This window comes from Triticum dicoccoides, chromosome 7B, assembly GCF_002162155.2.
Source record: "Triticum dicoccoides isolate Atlit2015 ecotype Zavitan chromosome 7B, WEW_v2.0, whole genome shotgun sequence".
Classification (NCBI taxonomy): Eukaryota; Viridiplantae; Streptophyta; class Magnoliopsida; order Poales; family Poaceae; genus Triticum; species Triticum dicoccoides.
Window position 1 is genome coordinate 207,374,422 of NC_041393.1, and position 21,598 is coordinate 207,396,019.

At 46.6% G+C, this 21,598-nt stretch overlaps 1 long non-coding RNA gene across 2 annotated transcripts; it reads left to right on the plus strand.

Moving 5' to 3' along the window:
• Positions 1-4,975: 4,975 nt before the first annotated feature.
• On the plus strand, positions 4,976-6,520 carry LOC119342228. Of its 2 annotated transcripts, XR_005165461.1 has the most exons (4): positions 4,976-5,089; positions 5,210-5,371; positions 5,520-5,980; positions 6,069-6,520. It is a non-coding gene; the product is annotated as an uncharacterized LOC119342228 (long non-coding RNA). The 2 variants fall into 2 exon arrangements; XR_005165460.1 differs by lacking the exon at positions 4,976-5,089 and having other exon boundaries at positions 5,096-5,371.
• The last annotated feature ends 15,078 nt before the right edge of the window (positions 6,521-21,598 follow it).

Genomic DNA, 21,598 nt, shown 5'->3' on the forward strand with positions numbered 1-21,598 from the left:
CGGACGAGGCCATCATCTCAGTGTTCACTAATGGTTTCTGCGACGTTAAGATGAAGGAGGAGCTCGCCTTACATGAAGACTCTTTGCACAGCTCTGGAGATGTTCAACATGGCGAACAAGTGTGCGAGGGCTGAGGAGGGACGCATCTCCCTCCTCGAGCTCCTCGATGCGGACCCGAAAGACAAGAAGGCCAAGGCCAAAGATGTGAAGCGCAAGGGACCGGCTGTGCTCGCGGCCGAACCAGAGATGAAGCACAGCTGCGATCACCCTGAGTCATCCAAGAGCAGTCATCCGTTCTGCGTCTTCCACAACATGCACAAGCACAACACCAACGACTGTCAGGAGCTCAAGGCCCTCCATGGCAGGTGCCTCGGTCGTTGCCCCGAGCGCAATGATCGAGACTACGGCCGTGGAGGTGGCCGAGGTGGAGGACGCTGGGACGGCTGCAACCATCGTCAGGAGTGTCGCGACCAGCCTCGGGAGGACCGCTAGTAGGGCCAGCCTCGCGGGGGCGCCTGGAGGGATCGGCCTCAGGGCAACACTGGTCTTCCTCTGCTGCCTCTGCCGCCAAGAAGGAATGAAGACCACCACTAGGATGAGGGGGCTGGGGGCTTCCAAGAGCCTCGTGCCATTGCTTGCATCTTGGGCGGATCCCAGGCCCTAGCCTCTCATCGCGTCTTCAAAAAGTTCGCGCGTGAGGTGAACGCAGCCCTCCCCAAGCTCGAGGAGACACGCCCACTCAGGTGGTCCAAGTACGACATCACCTTCAACTCCTCCGACCAGCTGAAGTGCGCGGCCACGACCGGCGCGGTCCCAATGCTCTGCTCACCCATCATCAGCAACGTACTTGTCACCAGGACACTCACCGATGGTCGAAGAGGGCTCAATGTTCTCTATGTTCAGTCAACAGGCTCCAAGTGCCATACCACCAGCTCCAGCCTACCAAGCCGTTCTCAGGAGTGACCTACGGCTCCACGAATCCAATCGGGCAAGTCCGCCTCCCTGGCACCTTCGTCAAGCGCGACAACTACCACACCGAGCTCATCAAGTTCAACGTCGCCGACATTCGCCTGCCATACAATGCCATCCTCGGGTACCCATCCCTAGCCAAGTTCATGGCGGCAACGCACCATGGCTACAACGTCCTCAAGATGCCAGGGAGCGGCGTCATCATCACGGTCTCCTGCGAGAAAATGGGCGCGGTGTGCTCTCTCAAGCGCGCCTACCAAGCTGCAGCAGTCGAGAACCCTGAAGACGAGGGCGATGTCCTCCCTCCTGAGATCGCCCCCAAGACAAAGAAGCAACAGCTGGGCTAGGGATCTCAGGAGGAGGTAGCGCCTGATGGTGACGTGTTGAGCCTTGCGTCCGTGGGCGGCGCTCCTTCACCTATTGCATAGGAAGGCGTGCCCGATGCCCCTCTCAGGTTGGGCTCGGGGGCTCTCCTTTGGAGGGCCTCTGTCATAGCCAACGTCACGAGGGAGGCGCTTGGGCACCATGTGGAGGCATGCTTCAGTGCATGCTTCCGATGAGAGAGCATAGGGAGCGAGGCACCATGCACTCAGGAATTCATCAGCAATGCAGTCAAGGAAATTCAGGAGGCAAGGGCTCTGCGGGGCGATCGCCGCCCACCACCAGGCGCGACTCATTGCCCTGGTGAGGACGAGGAGCTGCGCGTATGCGTCAACATCCCAGAGCTCAACAGGACAGCGTCTTAGGAGCTCTTCTGGCCGTCCCGTGTCGGCCGATGCGAGGGTCCCCCTCACAGTTACGTCTGCATGCCCTTCGGCTTGCTGAGCGCGACTGTTGCATCTCAGCGCCACATGCGGGACGTCCTAGCAGCTTGGGAGGCTAGGCACCAGGTGATCCAGGTAGAGATGGCGATGGATCCTCACGAGCCCACCGGACCCCAGGAGCCTCCCGAGGTTCTGGGCCAGGGTGGCTCATGAGGAGCGACTTCAGCAACGTACACCTCCTGCTACCCCGACATTTCTTCAACAATGGTGCTAGGTACATCTTTAAGTTCGTTTAGTTTGGGGGCGCCCCTCGGGCTGCACTATCCCCAAGTCACGTGGGTCCGTCCCTGCGACATGTATCGTTCTTGCATTCGACAGAGCTGCCTAACCATTTCCCATGAGCTGATTTATGATCATCACCTGCATGCTTCGGGCCCTATCCGCTTCGCGGTCTCCCTATATTGCTAACTCGTCCTTTGCTCATCCCGCAACGGGGGTACACATGCTAGCACGATGCTTGTGCCCGGGTCCGTCCCAGCAATGCTGATAAATCCAAAGGACCGAGCTCTGGCTCGCGACCCACCTCGTGTACGCCACCTCACCAGGTCCCCGGTGCCTTCGTCTTCCCATGGAAGGATCAAGGGTAGACAGCAAGCACATTCAGGGGTCGTATTCTCTTCCACAGGCTAATACACAGGTACACCCAGAGCCTAGCTACGGGCGGGCCCAACCGCCACCACCTTATCGCGCGAGTCACTTGCACGTTAACGGGGGGGCACCTGAGCATCGCGCCTCAGGAGGTAGGGGTGCGTCGGAGCCTCTCTTCCGTCGACCGATCCGTCGCCACTCCACCGCCTCCATGACCGACGCCCCGAGAGCCCGTGTTGAGCATTGGGTTGTCTGGTCCACTCCGACAGCCTCTGCCAACGAGGAGGATCTCCACTCCGCGCTGCTCGCGGCCCGCGCTCCGCCCGGTGCCGTCGGCCGCGGGAGGTGCAGGCCGCCGCCCATCCCTCTCGCGCCGCGCCGCAACCGCGCCGCCGGACGGTCTTCAAGCTACGCCACGGCGACAACACCACACACTCGCCGGGAGCAGGCGAACATGCGAGCTGCGGTCATCGTGGCTCGAGAGATGTTGAGGTGTAGGCTGGCGGAGAGCGACTGCAACACCCTGCTGGAATGGGTCGCCGAGTTGCTGGATGCTACATGCAGGGGCGCGGCACCATTCTTCACCCTGTCCACGTCACAGGCCGTGGCAAGGGCGCGCGCTCACCCTCGCTACGCCCGCGCGCCCCCTTCTGAGGCCCGTGAGGAGCCTCTCGGCATCGGCCTACCCAACGGCGCAACCCGCTCTACTTCAACCATGCCGCCCCGGGGCGGGGCGAACCCGAGCGGCCTCCCCTGGTGCCGCGCCGGGGCACTAGCCCTCAGCCATCAGGACATGATGTTGGGCATGGGGGGTAGCAGCGCAAGGCAACCGGGCAGCGACTCAGGCGCGGCCAACCCAGAAGCCTATGTGCCCATCAAAATGGACCTAAGGTATGCATCGGGAGAAGGCCCCAGCCGATCCCCCACGCCAGGCTGGGCTCTGGAAGTACATGAGGCCGAGGCTCTCTGTGAGCCACTGCAGGGCTCCACCAACGCCTTCAAATACAACAGCCACTGGGTAAAGCCAACGCCTCAGGAGCACGATTGCACTAACCATGGATCGCAGGTGAACCAAGCCGCAGCCACCGCCAGGGCCCCCAGGGTGGCGGCCCAGCCGCAGGTGGACGAAGGGCCTCGGGAGCGGCATGGGGGGAACCCGGGGCCAGGGCCTCCCCCGTGCTGCATGGAGCAAGGCGCAGCTCGGAGGTAGTTCCGCCGTTGGGGAAGGTGTCGGCGAGCCCTTCCCCCGGCGGAGGGCCTACGGTCGCCGAGGGCGCCGCCAGCGTCCCCCTTGCCCCTTGGTCTCGTCCTGGTTTCCGGACGCCCCAACGGTGGTCGGGGGTGGCGTAGGGCGGGGTCCTCATCAGGCAACATGAAGCAAGGCCCCGTGCGTGTGAAGGTCTCCGCTCGTGACACTCTCACGTAATAATGAGTGGGGCTGTACACGTCCCGAATTCTCCTTAGTGCCGCCCCGGGGCCTCACGGGGGCTCCCACCCATGTCCAAGTGGAAGCACAAGCCACTGATGCACCGCTGTCATTGCTCCCCTACTGAAGCCGGACCGACCTTACCGATGACAGCCGAGAAGTTTTCATGCACGTGCCTCAAAGGACCAGTGCCATGGAGCCGCAGTCATTGCCGTTGAACCATTGAATAGATCTGAAGCTGCTCCAAATCTCGTCCTCGCATACGCACGACGAGAAACCCTAATTTCGCCGTCACAAGAAGACGACAAGAATCTACGTGAAAACTACGTCGACTACGTGTAGATGAACGAACTTGAGAGGGTCAAAACACAGAAGATAAACTGAAAGAAGAAGTGCCGCCATCCGCCCGAGCGCCACACCTATAAGGACTAAACCCCCGTAACCTAATCTACTAGCGAGAGCAGGAAGAAGAGGGAAGACAAATCCACGAGCACCAAGAGATAGAACTAGAGACGGGACAGAGAAGGAACTGGGGAATACGATACAAAGAGAAACAACTTAGAATCGGTTTCTCTTTCTTCAGTTTTTTTCACCCGTATAAGCTAATTTGAAAGCCGAAGCAACTGGTCCTTGATCTCATCACCAAACATTTCTAGCTAACTTCATTAAGGAAGCAATTGCTGTCAATTACAATCATCTCTTCCATATCCCCGGGAATCATCCGATCCAACTGAACCAACGTCTGCGAGTTGACGCATCTGATACACTATACATCTTTCTCTGTCTTGAGCGACGAGGTAATCCACGAGCACGAGCGCAGCGCGGCCAACCAACTAAAACCAACCAGAGCACTCGGTGCGGCGCACGCATCGCTGTCCGCGCGCCTCACCCTTTTTCTCGTCACGCCACACGTAAGCCGTGCCTACCCTTTCGCCGTTATCACACGTGAATGTCAACACGTCCCCCCGCACTCCGGCCGGCCAGCCGGCTGCATAAGTCTGGAGTCAACACATTGCCAATCCACGCGGGCTAGCTTCCTGAGCAGGAGTCGTTATTAAACTCGCTTGGCAGGAATCACTAGAGTTACTAAGCTCCCAAAAAATGAAGCGTTGTGAGCGATTCAGGCTAATTTTACGTGTTGGACCCCGCATGTCAGCCGGCAGCAGCGATGGTCTCTAGGATGAGGTTGGAGGATAAGTGTACGCGTGTCGTTTCTGTAGACTTTGCTCGTGTCGGTTTCACGGCCCAGCAAAAGGCGGTTTCGCGGCCCAGCAAAAGGCAGGTTCGGTCCTCCTCCTCCCCAGTCTCTTCGTCGCCGGTGCGGCCGCCACTGTCGCTCTTCCACCAACTAGGGGAGGAGGACGCGGTCCCTTGGGCGAGATTCACACATCTGCCTCTACAGGAGTGCTTGAGCAGAAGCACCTCGCTATCGTTGAGGCCACCACGGCCGCCTGCGGGTGCGATGAGGAGAAGGATCTCCTGGTGGAGCTTGGCAGCGGGAAGGAGTCGGGAGGAGGAGATTTCACGAAATCTGCACTTAATCATCGATTCACCAGACCTGCAGGTTAGGCGACTGTACCCAACATGTCTTCTTGGACTCTTTAGGTTCAGGTTATATTAGAAAGGAAATAATTTTCGTGCCTGCTGTTATTCATCTAAGAAATATTCCAACAATTGAAAATATGCCCAATGTGTACTATGGTCTGATGCAGGTTTGGAGGACAAAGCCTTGATGTTGTGGCCAAACAAAGCTTGATAATAAACTTGCAGCCAGCAAGTTGCTTTGATAAATATGTTCACTTCTACAAACTGTAGTAGCAGCAACCAGCAAGTGTTTAAACTTACAACCGTTTTTTTTCTAATCCTTAAATAAATTTGTGTTAGCCTATTTTTTTTTGTTCATTTACAAGCTTCAAGAAAACAAGCATAGCTAATCTAGCATTTGACAGGGTCTCTGTTGCTGTCTTCCTTGATCAGAATCCCCTCCTAGCTTCATGATACATCCTCGACCAACAATGAGGTTGATCTAGTTTGCTGCTGGTTCATGTAGTATGGTTTCTAACCCAGACTAGAGTTTTTTTTTTTTTAGAGAAGACTAGAGAGTTATTTGGGGTGCTTTCAACAATCAGATTCACAGTCCTTGACAACACTTCTTCTAATTCATGATGTTCAGGTGAGCAACAAGCAAGTTGGCTATAACATATAACTGACAGTGGGCAAGTAGAATGCAATACTGATGTTTACCTTACCTTCGTCTGTAGTTGAAACGTCTTCCGGATAAGGAACTATAATCACATCTACATCACAATGGTTTCTCTCACAACTCCTCGATTCGGGCGATGCAACATCAATCAAACAAAATAACGGTAATTAGTATGGTTTGACCGCACCAAGTTTCAACTAGATAATACTCAAAATTGCAGGTCTAAACTAAGGAAAGGCTCAAGTAAGATAAGTGGAGGAGAAAGTAACCAATGGAAAATTACATGAAGCATTCGTGAATTTGAATCGTGTGCAATATATTATTCTATTTGCTTGGGTCGGATGAAATTCAGTTTTCATGTGACTTTGTTTGGCCTGTACAAATCCTCCACTAATTGAAGTGCAGTCTATTTAGTGGTATTTCTATATTTTTTGGATGTTCTGTTTAGGCTTTAGCTATTGTCACAGTAATATTTTATTATTGTTTTGGATTGAGCCATGTCGATTATGATGGGTCTACCAGTGCTCTACAGTTCATTCTTTTTCTTCTCATCAAAAAACAAATGTTCATTCTTTATGCTTTCTTTATCATGCACTCTCTAGAGGCAAGATGGATGGATCAAGTAGTTAGATGACACCCTTTTTTTTGCGAAAAGTTAGATGACACCCATGTAGTAGCAGATTAGTGTTTTGGTGTATCTATGCAAGTATGGCGTCGTTTCAGGTGTTGAAGGCTCTATTTACCGAGTAGATGAAGGTGCTTCGTATATCAAAAGTTTAGACGAGGTATTCCATATATTTGTGCAATTCATGTTCATAACAAAAAAAATCCTCATGCTTCAAGTTTTGATGGTAATATACCATGTTTGGTACATGTTTAACACATATTTTACTTAATTTGGGTTAGTGTAAAGTGTGTTGCCCGAGCGTACTCACAAGATTTTCCAATGACATGCTTTCACAAGACACTAGGATCGTGCTTTCATTTTATTTGTATCAATCACAATGTGTCTTCATAAGAAATAAATGAATATATTTTTTTGTTTTGTGGTTATTGGTGTCTCCCTTTAGCAGCGTAATCTCACAAATGGAATACTGAATTTAATAAACATTTTTTACATTACACATAGTACATGATTAGTAGTGTTAAAAAAAAGACAGGGACCAAGCCCATCAAAGCAAACAACGCAAAATGCAAAATACGCTGCCCAACTAACATCGATGGATTTTTTTAAACCATCAGTGAAACAACTATAAAAACACACAACAAACGTAATAGTGAAAAGCGGCGCAGCAAAGCGCGCGTCACCTTCTAGTTATATAGAAACATCCTAGACTCCTCGCTATGAAAGTTGGGAAAGAGACAGGTGGAAATGTACGCACTAGACAACTAAATGTAGATCCCAAAACTTGATCCTAAAAAAAAACTTGATTCGCAACACAAAAAACACACTCGCTCGTGATTATATGTGTGAATTTATTTTTGAGGTGTTAGAGCATCTATAGCCGGACTTGGCAAATCCGGCCTCTCAAATATTACGCCGCACACCCACATACCTTAAATTCCGATCCTTAAATTCAAGCAATCCATGCACGTCGATCATATGATACAAATTGTCAGAATTCCAAAATTTGAAACAAAACACAACAAATTAGAGTTCAACAAACCGGACACGCCAAAATGATCGGGTGGCCTCGGATCACTGGTTGGGCGCTTGCTCCGAGCGGAATGCGTCGTGCTCCAGGCGGAATGCGTCCTCCTATGCCCGTTCCACCTGCATCCATGCTACAGCCGCCCTCGCCACCTCATACTCCCTACAGTTGTTGATCTTCTTCTTCTTGTCTGCAAGCCAGTTCTTCGCATGCTCATCCAAGAGGGTTTCGTCCGCCAACATGATCCTTGCATCTTTCGCGTCCCGTGCAAGTTGCAACCTCTCCTTCTCAAGCTCTATGTCAAGACATGTCTCCAAATGTCTTGGCCTTCTCGAGTTCGCATTTGATCGCCGTTTGTTGCTTCTCCAACTCGATCTTCTCCCTCTCAATTTTAAGCTTCTTCTCCGCCATCTTCCGGTCCCACTTCATCCTTTTCTTTTGCGCATCCAACATGAGCTTGTACCTCTCCTCCTTGTTCTCCCTCACTGAAAAATGTCCGTCAAGGTGGACGACATTTTTGTAGCCGCGGCATCACGGGCGGCACGTGTCTTCTACCACTTGTTTCCCATGACTTGGCGGTTATCCTTTGGTGCGGTTGCTTTTCCGTTCGTCACGACAGCATCGTCCTCTTCATCGTCCAACCCAATTGATTGGTTGGAGCTTGAGTCATCATTCCTCTTCTTGCCAGACTTGAGATCGGGTACAAGTTAGTTCCACTTCGGCTCGCCATTCAATATGATCCAACAATGGCTAAAAGCAAATGGCTTCTTTTCCACCTCGTGATACAAAGTGGCCGCCACCACCGTCTAGCATACAACATATGTATGAGCACGAGAATGCAAACACAGGAAGCATATGCAAGTGATGACAAGACAAAGCAATTGAGCTTACGTGAGTTGCCACTCCCATCCCACTTTGAGGGCTTTTGGTCACTTGTGAGATGTACTTGTTCACTTCCCCTTGAATGACCCCCCAACGATGTTGGAGAGATGTCACATTGCGGGTGTTTACGATAGGATGCGGCTCCACATACTCCTTTTATTCATGATACTCCTTCCAAATCTTCGTCCAATGCATGTTCCCATTTTGCTCGGTGCCGCATATTAGATCCATCATTGTGGCCAACCAAACTTTGACCAACAAGATGTCCTCAAATCTTGAGAATGCCGGACCTATTGCCTTCGGCGTCTTGGTCTTCTTCTTCTTGCACGGATTGGGATCGGATGTTGTCCCAACTTCAAATGCGGTGGTCGCCTCCAATTCATACTCCATTTCGGTCGGGTGTTCATTGTCATTGATCATGTTCGACAAGATTGCCTCCTACATGATTATGGTTTCCAAGCATTCATCATGTGTGAAATTAACTAGTGGTCTATGCAAAAACCTGATCGGGCAGGAGCAAAGAAAACGCACCAACTCTTGTTCGGTCATTCCATCGAACATGTCAAGGGCAGCCCAGGCACTGCCGGTGCCCGTGCTCATCCGCGCTCCAACAATCTGCGTCAGGTCACGTACGTCGACTGCCGGCATCTGCATGGACGGAAAGCTCTCCGGAATGGCGTAACCGGCCTTCGAATCATCCTCTGTCCCAACGGGGCGGATGGCGTAATCCGTGTCGGAGCTCGTATGGAAGGGGTGTGGGGATCCGGGCACGGCGGAGGCGACAACTGCTCCACCATGTCCGAACCTCCCTACGCCCGCCTCCTCCTCCCTCTCTCGCTCTCGGCGTCTCCGCAACTTTCGGGCGATGTTCTCCTCCTTGCAAGTCGCAACCGATGAAGTGACCCTGCCGACGGACGAGGCGGACTGTGTCTCCGTCGCGGCGATCTGGGTCAGGCTGGATGACATCTCCGGCGATGGATCGGGACCGGTGGTGAGGATTGGGAGCAAGTGTGGAGGAAGATAAGGGTCTGGGCGCGGGAAAGGTTGGAGGGCGGCAGGAGGAGGAGAAAGGGTTTGGTGGATTTGGTGCAATTTGGAGTGGGGTGGGGCTGTCGGGTCCGACATGGCGGTCATGCCCGGACGCCCCCATATCCTCCCCATATTTGGGCTGGATATGAGGGGTACCGGTCAGCCCGGACGTTTGAGGCCCGTTTAAGGAGTTCGTCTCGGTCGAAAAATCATAACCGATCAGTGCCCGGTTGTAGATGCTCTTATATGTGTGAACTTGACAATTCGAGCTACCTTCGGGTTGTCTGGATAATGAGTATTTAAAAGAGTTTGACTCGTTTAGCAGCATAATAAACTAAATTTATGTTTAATTTTGTCTAGCTACGTCGAGTCTGAAACCGGTTGTCGTAATATACGGAATCAAGTTTATGGAAATGATTATTAAACATTTTTGTACAAACTTGTTTATTTTATCCGTGGCAACCTTGTTGCTACTTCTTGAGACGAGAACTTTTCTCTGCACGCCCAGCTGACCTAAACTTTTTTGAGAAACAAACAAGATTATATACAAGCATGTTTCTAACCAAACTATTAGTAAAACTTGTTTTCTATAAAATCTTCTTAAAACAAGTTTTCTTTCTAATATTGGTTGTTATTACTCACTATGCAAACAACGGCTTAGTTTACGGACAAAACATGTCTAGAAAAGAATTGGCAATAAGAAAAATGCCCACACTTAGCAATGGAGAAAAGATACATACACCATTGTACCAAGTTATTACCGCCGGCCCAAACATTTCCCCATTAGCTACGTTACTGTGCCAACTCATCTTACTCCTAGCCCATGATATTCCGCTCTAATTATGTTTCAATATACTAGAACGATGCCCATGCCTTGCAACGAGATATAAATATTCTAGTACGTTAGCTTGTGGTTTACTTGTCAATAATAATGTGATTGTGTAAATAAATGTTCATCAAATCTGACCTTGAATTACCTTATATTTTGATTAGAAGTTTAGTAAGTAACTTAAAATGGAATTGGTTCAGAAGGTAAGTAAATTAAAGTGGAACTGCTTCAGAAGGTAAGTAAATTAAGGTGATTGATTATCATATACATGAAAGGTTGGACGAGGGGGGTGGAAAGAAATGTGAAATGGGAACCTTACATTCTATTTAAGTAGTAATATAGATTTTAGAGAAATGGTGGAGGAAGGATGAGATTAGTTTAGTTCTAGTTACTTAGTCCTTTTAGAGATTTTCTTTGAAGTTTGGAAAACTGATGCAGAATGTTATGGATAGATCACCATGGCGAATTTATATATATTGCATCTTTAGTATCCCCTTCGCCCCAAATCACTTTCTTAAATTTGTCTAATATGGATGTATCTACACACGTTTTAGTGTTAGATACATCCTTATCTAGACAAATCTAAGACAAATAATTTGCTACAAAGATAATACGATTGAGAAATGCAGGATTATGCTAGAAATTTCAGAAAATGGAAATCATGTGTCATTGATTATGTGAACTTATTGCTTGATATTTATAATTGTATCTAAATCCATTAAATTTCCGTAACATATGCAGACAACGCATATAATCTGCATGTACCTTCATAGTAGCCACCACGTCACATTTGATTCGACCAGGTTTGTGAGAGTCCGTTTGGATCGTGGCCGATGGTTACCACGCCAAAATCTTGTGGTTGGATGATTAGAGGGACTGCGGTATCCTCAGCCCACCCGGGTTTAAATTCTGGTGCTTACATTTATTTCTGGATTTATTTCAGGATTTCCGCTGATGCGCATTCAGTGGGAGGAGACGTTCCCATCAACGACGAGGTGCCTACGATGACTTCGTAAATTTCAAGATGATATGTTGGCTCGGTCTTTCAGAGGTGCTCATAGGGGTAGGGTGTGAGTTTGTGCGTTCATATGGGTGAGTGTATGCGCGTGTATATGAGTAATGGGGAAAGTACCGATGTTAAAAAAAAATCTTGGCATTGATTTATTTCAAAAAAAAATCTTTGCGTTGACTGGCTGCATGGGTAGATGTTTGGATCGTGGCCCAGCTTCCGTTGCCACATCAATATTTTGATCATGTAGTTCAGATTCGACGGCCACACACGGGCGAGATGCGGGTGACCGATTCCTCCGCCAAAATTTTGGCTCGCCCTGATTTGGCGTGGTCATCTTGGGTGTAATCCAAACAGCACATGAATGCTCAATCCTAATCTTAATAATTATACCTAAGCATTATTATGACCGTATATGTAGTGAATAATATCTGATAGATCTCCATAGCTGTGCATAAACATCATTAGATAATTGCTCTGGTGGACTCTAATTACCAAATAGCTCATATTGCATATATTCATATGTGTACATCTAATATCACATACAAACTATATATCGTACCCCTAATATCATTTTAACTATGTGTACTTATCTAGTATGTAGTATCACATATCAACTAGGCATACTTATCTAATGTCACATACAAACTTTCAGCTAGCTTGAGGTCTCAACCTTACTTCTTTCAGTTCTTTGTAAATAATGCACAAATGACACGTATAGATACTTGAGATTGGAACTTTATTTCTTTCTGGGGATTCAGTGTCACATACAACAACCTACAGTAGCTCGTGATCCGAACTTTAATTACTTGCACTATTACACAGATCTAAATTTTAACTATTTCCACTATTATATGTGTATGGTCATTCATTAATTTGGTATTTTGAAAAATTGCACAATAATCATTAGGCCACAATTTAAATATGTTGCATGCATATATGATATTTAATTAAATATAATATATGTGGAAGCCATTGTTGGGGAACGTAGTAATTTCAAAAAAATTCCTACGCACAACAGGATCATGGTGATGCATAGCAACGAGAGGGGAGAGTGTGTCCACGTACCCTCGTAGACTGAAAGCGCAAGCGTTAGCACAACACGGTTGATGTAGTCGTACGTCTTCACGATCCGACCGATCAAGTACCGAACGCACGGCACCTCCGAGTTCAGCACACGTTCAACTCGATGACGTCCCTCGAACTCCGATCCAGCCAAGCTTTGAGGAAGAGTTCTGTCAGCACGACGGCGTGGTGACGATGATGATGTTCTACCGACGCGGGGCTTCGCCTAAGCACCGCTACGATATTATCGAGGTGGATTATGGTGGAGGGGGCACCGCACACGGTTAAGAGATCCAATGGATCAATTGTTGTGTCTATGGGGTGCCCCCCTCCTTCGTATATAAAGGAGGGGAGGAGAGGGCCGGCCAAGGGGAGGAGGCACGCCCAAGGGGGGAGTCCTACTCCCACCGGGAGTAGGACTCCTCCTTTTCCTACTTGGAGAGGGAGAGGGAAGGAAGAGGAAGGAGGGAGGAAGGAAAGGGGGGCCGGCCCCCCTCCTAATTCGGATTGGGCTTGTGGGGGCGCGCCCCCTCCCTTGCTCCTTTCCCCTCCTTTCCACTAAATCCCATTAAGGCCCATATACCTCCCGGGGGGTTCTGATAACTTCCTGGTGCTCCGGTATTATCCCGATCTCACCTGGAACCATTCCGGTGTCCAAATATAGTCGTCCAATATATCGATCTTTACGTCTCAACCATTTAGAGACTCCTCGTCATGTCCGTGATCACATCCGGGACTCTGAACTACCTTCGGTACATCAAAACACATAAACTCATAATATAACCGTCATCGAACTTTAAGCGTGCGGACCCTACGGGTTCGAGAACTATGTAGACATGACCGAGAAACATCTTCGGTCAATAACCAATAGTGGAACCTGGATGCTCATATTGGCTCCCACATATTTTATGAAGATCTTTATCGGTCAAACTGCATAACAACATACGTTGTTCCCTTTGTCATCGGTATGTTACTTGCCCGAGATTCGATTGTCGGAATCTCAATACCTAGTTCAATCTCGTTACCGGCAAGTCTCTTTACTCGTTCTGTAATACATCATCCCACAACTAACTCATTAGTTGCAATGCTTGCAAGGTTTATATTGATGTGCATTACCGAGTGGGCCCAGAGATACCTCTCCGACAATCGAAGTGACAAATCTTAATCTCGAAATACGCCAACCCAACAAGTACCTTTGGAGACACCTGTAGAGCACCTTTATAATCACCCAGTTACGTTGTGACGTTTGGTAGCACACAAAGTGTTCCTCCGGTAAACGGGAGTTGCATAACCTCATAGTCATAGGAACATGTATAAGTCATGAAGAAAGCAATAGCAACATACTAAACGATCAAGTGCTAAGCTAACGGAGTGGGTCAAGTCAATCACATCATTCTCCTAATGATGTGATCTCGTTAATCAAATGACAACTCTTTGTCCATGGCTAGGAAACATAACCATCTTTGATTAACGAGCTAGTCAAGTAGAGGCATACTAGTGACACTCAGTTTGTCTATGTATTCACACATGTATCATGTTTCCGGTTAATACAATTCTAGCATGAATAATATACATTTATCATAATATAAGGAAATAAATAATAACTTTATTATTGTCTCTATGGCATATTTCCTTCAGTCTCCCACTTGCACTAGAGTCAATAATCTAGATTACATAGTAATGATTCTAACACCCATGGAGCCTTGGTGCTGGTCATGTTTTGGCTCGTGGAAGAGGCTTAGTCAACGGGTCTGCAACATTCAGATCCGTATGTATTTTGCAAATCTCTATGTCTCCCACCTGGACTTGATCCTAGATGGAGTTGAAGCGTCTCTTGATGTGCTTGGTTCCCTTGTGAAATCTGGATTTCTTTGCCAAAGCAATTGCACCAGTATTGTCACAGAAGAATTTCATTGGACCCGATGCACTAGGTATGACACCTAGATCGGATATGAACTCCTTCATCCAGACTCCATCATTTGCTGCTTCCGAAGCAGCTATGTACTCCGCTTCACATGTAGATCCCGCTACGACGCTTTGTTTAGAACTGCACCAATTGACTGCTCCACCGTTCAATATAAACACGTATCCGGTTTGTGATTTAGAATCGTCCGGATAAGTGTCAAAGCTTGCACCAACGTAACCATTTACGACGAGCTCTTTGTCACCTCCATAAACGAGAAACATATCCTTAGTCCTTCTCAAGTATTTCAGGATGTTCTTGACCGCTGTCCAGTGATCCACTCCTGGATTACTTTGATACCTCCCTACTAAACTAATAGCAAGGCACACATCAAGTTTGGTACACAGCATTGCATACATGATAGAGCCTATGGCCGAAGCATAGGGAACATCTTTCATTTTCTCTCTATCTTCTGCAATGGTCGGGCATTGAGTCTTACTCAACTTCACACCTTGTAACACAGGCAAGAACCCTTTCTTTGCTTGATCCATTTTGAACTTCTTCAAAACTTTGTCAAGGTATGTGCTTTGTGAAAGTCCAATTAGGCGTCTTGATCTATCTCTATAGATCTTAATGCCCAATATATAAGCAGCTTCACCGAGGTCTTTCATTGAAAAACTCTTATTCAAATATCCCTTTATGCTATCCAGAAATTCTATATCATTTCCGATCAACAATATGTCATCCACATATAATATCAGAAATGCTACAGAGCTCCCACTCACTTTCTTGTAAATACAGGCTTCTCCAAAAGTCTGTATAAAACCATATGCTTTGATCACATTATCAAAACGTTTATTCCAACTCTGAGAGGCTTGCACCAGTCCATAAATGGATCGCTGGAGCTTGCACACTTTGTTAGCTCCCTTTGGATCGACAAAACCTTCCGGTCGCATCAGATACAACTCTTATTCCAGAAATCCATTCAGGAATGCAGTTTTGACATCCATTTGCCAAATTTCATAATCATAAAATGCGGCAATTGCTAACATGATTCAGACAGACTTAAGCATCGCTACGGGTGAGAAAGTCTCATCGTAGTCAACCCCTTGAACTTGTCGAAAATCTTTTGCAACAAGCCGAGCCTTATAGACAGTAACATTACCGTCAGCGTAAGTCTTCTTCTTGAAGATCCATTTATTTTCGATGGCCTGCCGATCATCGGGCAGGTCAACCAAAGTCCACACTTTGTTCTCATACATGGATCCCATCTCAGATTTCATGGCCTCAAGCCATTTTGCGGAATCTGGGCTCACCATCGCTTCCTCATAGTTCGTAGGTTCGTCATGGTCTAGTAACATAACCTCCAGAACAGGATTACCGTACTACTCTGGTGCGGATCTTACTCTGGTTGACCTACGAGGTTCAGTAACAACTTGATCTGAAGTTTCATGATCATCATCATTAACTTCCTCACTAATTGGTATAGATGTCACAGGAACTGGTTTCTGTGATGAACTACTTTCCAATAAGGGAGCAGGTACAATTACCTCATCAAGTTCTACTTTCCTCCCACTCACTTCTTTTGAGAGAAACTCTTTCTCCAGAAAGGATCCATTCTTGGCAACGAATGTCTTGTCTTCGGATCTGTGATAGAAGGTGTACCCAACAGTCTCCTTTGGGTATCCTATGAAGACACATTTCTCCGATTTGGGTTCGAGCTTATCAGGTTGAAGCTTTTTAACATAAGCATCGTAGCCCCAAACTTTAAGAAATGACAACTTTGCTTTCTTGCCAAACCACAGTTCATAAGGCATCGTCTCAATGGATTTTGATGATGCCTTATTTAACGTGAATGCGGCCGTCTCTAAAGCATAACCCCAAAACGATAGCGATAAATCAGTAAGAGACATCATAGATCGCACTATATCTAGTAAAGTACGATTACGACGTCCGGACACACCATTACGCTGTGGTGTTCCGGGTGGCGTGAGTTGCGAAACTATTCTGCATTGTTTCAAATGTAGACCAAACTCGTAACTCAAATATTCTCCTCCACGATCAGATCATAGAAACTTTATTTTCTTGTTACGATGATTTTCAACTTCACTCTGAAATTCTTTGAAATTTTCAAATGTTTCAGACTTATGTTTCATTAAGTAGATATACCCATATCTGCTTAAATCATCTGTGAAGGTGAGAAAATAACGATACCCACCGTGAGCCTCAACATTCATTGGTCCACATACATCAGTATGTATGATCTCCAATAAATTAGTTGCTCGCGCCATAGTTCTGGAGAATGGCGTTTTAGTCATCTTGCCCATGAGGCATGGTTCGCAAGTGAAGGAAATATGCCCTAGAGGCAATAATAAAGTTATTATTTATTTCCTTATTTCATGATAAATGTTTATTATTCGTGCTAGAATTGTATTAACCGGAAACATAATACATGTGTGAATACATAGACAAACATAATGTCACTAGTATGCCTCTACTTTACTAGCTCATTAATCAAAGATGGTTAAGTTTCCTAACCATAGACATGAGTTGTTATTTGATTAACGGGACCACATCATTAGAAGAATGATGTGATTGACTTGACCCATTCTGTTAGCTTAGCACTTGATCGTTTAGTATGTTGCTATTGCTTTCTTCATGACTTATACATGTTCCTGTAACTATGAGATTATGCAACTCCCGTTTACTGGAGGAACACTTTGAGTGCTACCAAACGTCACAACGTAACTGGGTGATTATAAAGGAGTACTACAGGTGTCAGTCACCAAAGGTACATGTTGGGTTGGCGTATTTCGAGATTAGGTTTTGTCACTCCGATTGTCGGAGAGGTATCTCTGGGCCCTCTCGGTAATGCACATCACTATAAGCCTTGCAAGCAATGTAGCTAATGAGTTAGTTACGGAATGATGCATTACGTAATGAGTAAAGAGACTTGCCAGTAACGGGATTGAACTAGGTATTGGATACCGACGATCGAATCTCGGGCAAATAACATACCGATGACAAAGGGAACAACGTATGTTGTTATGCGGTTTGACCGATAAAGATCTTCGCAGAATATGTAGGAGCCAATATGAGAATCCAGGTTCCGCTATTGGTTATTGATCGAAAATAGTTCTAGGTCATGTCTACATAGTTCTCGAACCCGTAGGGTCCGCACGCTTAAGGTTTCGATGACAATTATATTATGAGTTTATGAGTTTTGATGTACCGAAGGAGTTTGGAGTCCCGGATGAGATCGGGGACATGACGAGGAGTCTCGAAATGGTCGAGACGTAAAGATCGATATATTGGACGACTATATTCGGACTTCGGAAAGGTTCCGAGTGATTCGGGTATTTTTGGGAGTACCGAAGAGTTACGGGAATTCGCCGGGGAGTATATGTGCCTTATTGGGCCATACGGGAATAGAGGAGAGAGGCCAAAAGGAAGGAGGTCTGCGCCCCCCCCCCCCCTCTGGTCCAAATTGGACAAGGGGGGCAGCCCCCTTTTCCTTCTCCCTCTCCTCCTCTTTCCTTCTCCAACAAGGAAAGGAGGAGTCCTACTCCCGGTGGGAGTAGGACTCCCCCCTTGGCGCGCCTCCTCCCTAGGCCGGCTGTCTCCCTCCTTGCTCCTTTATATACGGGGGCAGGGGGGCACCCCAGAGACATAACAACAATTGATCCTTGAGATCTATTAGCCGTGTGCGGTGCCCCCCTCCACCATAGTCCTCTTCGATAATATTGTAGCGGTGCTTAGGCGAAGCCCTGCGACGGTAGAACATCAAGATCGTCACCATGCCGTCGTGCTGACGGAACTCTCCCTCGACACTCGGCTGGACTGGAGTTCGAGGGACGTCATCGAGCTACGTGTGCTAGAACTCGGAGGTGTCGTAGTTTCGGTGCTTGATCGGTCGGGCCGTGAAGACGTATGGCTACATCAACCGCGTTGTTCTAACGTTTCCGCTTTCGGTCTACAAGGGTATGTGGACAACACTCTTCGGTGCTATGCATCACCATGATCTTGCGTGTACGTAGGAATTTTTTTGAAATTAGTACGTTCCCCAACAGTGGTATCAGAGCCTAGGTTTTATGCGTAGATGTCATGTGCACGAGTAGAACACAAGTGAGTTGTGGGCGATATAAGTCATACTGCTTACCAGCATGTCATACTTTGGTTCAGCGGCATTGTGAGATGAAGCGGCCCGGACCGACATTACGCGTACGCTTACGCGAGACTGGTTTCACCGTTACGAGCACTCGTGCTTAAAGGTGACTGGCGGGTGTCTGTCTCTCTCACTTTAGCTGAACCGAGTGTGGCTACGCCCGGTCCTTGCGAAGGTTAAAACAGCATTAACTTGACGAACTATCGTTGTGGTTTTGATGCGTAGGTAAGAACGGTTCTTGCTAAGCCCGTAGCAGCCACGTAAAATTTGCAACAACAAAGTAGAGGACGTCTAACTTGTTTTTGCAGGGCATGTTGTGATGTGATATGGTCAAGACGTGATGCTATATTTTATTGTATGAGATGATCATGTTTTGTAACCGAAGTTATCGGCAACTGGGAGGAGCCATATAGTTGTCACTTTATTGTATGAAATGCAAACGCCCTGTAATTGCTTTACTTTATCACTAAGCAGTAGCGATAGTCGTAGAAGCAATAGATGGCGTAACGACAATGATGCTACGATGGAGATCAAGGTGTCGCGCCGGTGACGATGGTGATCACGATGGTGCTTCGAAGATGGAGATCACAAGCACAAGATGATGATGGCCATATCATATCACTTATATTGATTGCATGTGATGTTTATCCTTTATGCATCTTATCTTGCTTTGATTGACGGTAGCATTTTAAGATGATCTCTCACTAATTATCAAGAAGTGTTCTCCCTGAGTATGCACCGTTGGGAAAGTTCTTCGTGCTGAGACACCACGTGATGATCGGGTGTGATAGGCTCTACGTTCAAATACAACGGGTGCAAAACAGTTGCACACGCGGAATACTCAAGTTAAACTTGACGAGCCTAGCATATAACAGATATGGCCTGGAACACGGAGACCGAAAGGTCGAGCGTGAATCATATAGTAGATATGATCAATATAGTGATGTTCACCATTGAAACTACTCCATCTCACGTGATGATCGGACATGGTTTAGTTGATATGGATCACGTAATCACTTAGAGGATTAGAGGGATGTCTATCTAAGTGGGAGTTCTTAAGTAATATGCTTAATTGAACCTTAATTTATCATGAACTTAGTCCTGGTAGTATTTTGCAAATTATGTTGTAGATCAATAGCTTGCATTGTTGCTTTCATATGTTTGTTTTGATATATTCCTAGAGAAAATTGTGTTGAAAGATGTTGGTAGCAATGATGCGGATTGGATCCGTGATCTGAGGTTTATCCTCATTGCTGCACAGAAGAATTATGTCCTTAATGCACCACTAGGTGACAGACCTATTGCAGGAGCAGATGCAGACGTTATGAACGTTTGGCTAGCTTAATATGATGACTACTTGATAGTTTAGTGCACCATGCTTTACGGCTTAGAACCGGGTCTTCAACGACGTTTTGAACGTCATGGAGCATATGAGATGTTCCAGGAGTTGAAGTTAATATTTCAAGCAAATGCCCGAGTTGAGAGATATGATGTCTCCAACAAGTTCTATAGCTAAAAGATGGAGGAGAATCGCTCAACTAGTGAGCATGTGCTCAGATTGTCTGGGTACTACAATCGCTTGAATCAAGTGGGAGTTAATCTTCCAGATAAGATAGTGATTGATAGAGTTCTCTAGTCACCATCACCAAGTTAGTAGAACTTTGTGATGAACTAAAGTATGCAAGGGATGACGAAAATGATTCCCGAGCTCTTCGTGATGTTGAAATCGACGAAGGTAGAAATCAAGAAAGAGCATCAAGTGTTGATGGTTGACAAGATCACTAGTTTCAAGAAAAGGGCAAAGGGAAAGAAAGGGAACTTCAAGTAGAATGACAAGCAAGTTGTCACTCCCACGAAGAAGCCCAAAGCTGAACCAAAGCCTGAGACTGAGTGCTTACACTGCAAAGGAAATGGTCACTGGAAACGGAAATACCCTGAATATTTGGTGGATAAGAAGGATGGCAAAGTGAACAAGGGTATATTTGATATACATGTTATTGATGTGTACTTTACTAGTGTTTATAGTAGCCCCTGAGTATTTGATACTTGTTCGGTTGCTAAATATTAGTAACTCGAAACAGGAGTTACAGAATAAACAGAGACTAGTTGAAGGTGAAGTGACACTGAGTGTTGGAAGTAGTTCCAAGATTGATATGATCAGCATCGTACACTCCATATACTTTCGAGATTAGTGTAGAACCTAAATAAATATCATTTGGTGTGTTTGCTTTGAGCATAAATATGATTAGATCATGTTTGCTGCGACACGATTATTCATCTAAAATGTAGAATAAATTGTTATTCTGTTTACATGAATAAAACCTTCGATGGTCATACACCCAATGAAAATAGTTTGTTGGATCTCGATCGTAGTGATACACATATTAACAATTTTGATGCCAAAAGATGCAAAGTTAATAATGATAGTGCAACTTATTTGTGGCACTGCCGTTTGGGTCATATCGGTGTAAAGCGCATGAAGAAACTCCATAAAGATGGATTTTTGGAATCACTTGGTTAAGAATCATTTGATGCTTGCGAACCATGCCTTTTGGGCAAGATGACTAAAACTCCGTTCTTCGGAACAATGGAGCGAGCTACTGATTTATTGGAAATAATACATGCCGATGTATGCGATCCAATGAGTATTGATGCTCGTAGCGAGTACTCGTTATTTTCTGACCTTCACAGATGATTTGAGCAGATATGGGTATATCTACTTAATGAAGCACAAGTCTGAAACATTTGAAAAGTTCAAAGAATTTAAGAGTGAAGTTGAGAATCATCGTAAAAAGAAAATAAAGTTTATGCAATTTGATCGCGGAGACAAATATTTGAGTTACGAGTTTGGTCTTCAATTAAAACAATGTGGAATAGTTTCACAAACTCATGCCACCTGGAACACCACAACTTAATGGTGTGTCCGAATGTCATAACAGTACTTTATTAGATATGGTGCGATCTATGATGTCTCTTATCGGTTTTACCACTATCATTTTGGGGTTGTGCATTAGAGACAGCTGCATTCACGTTTAATAGGGCACCACCGAAATC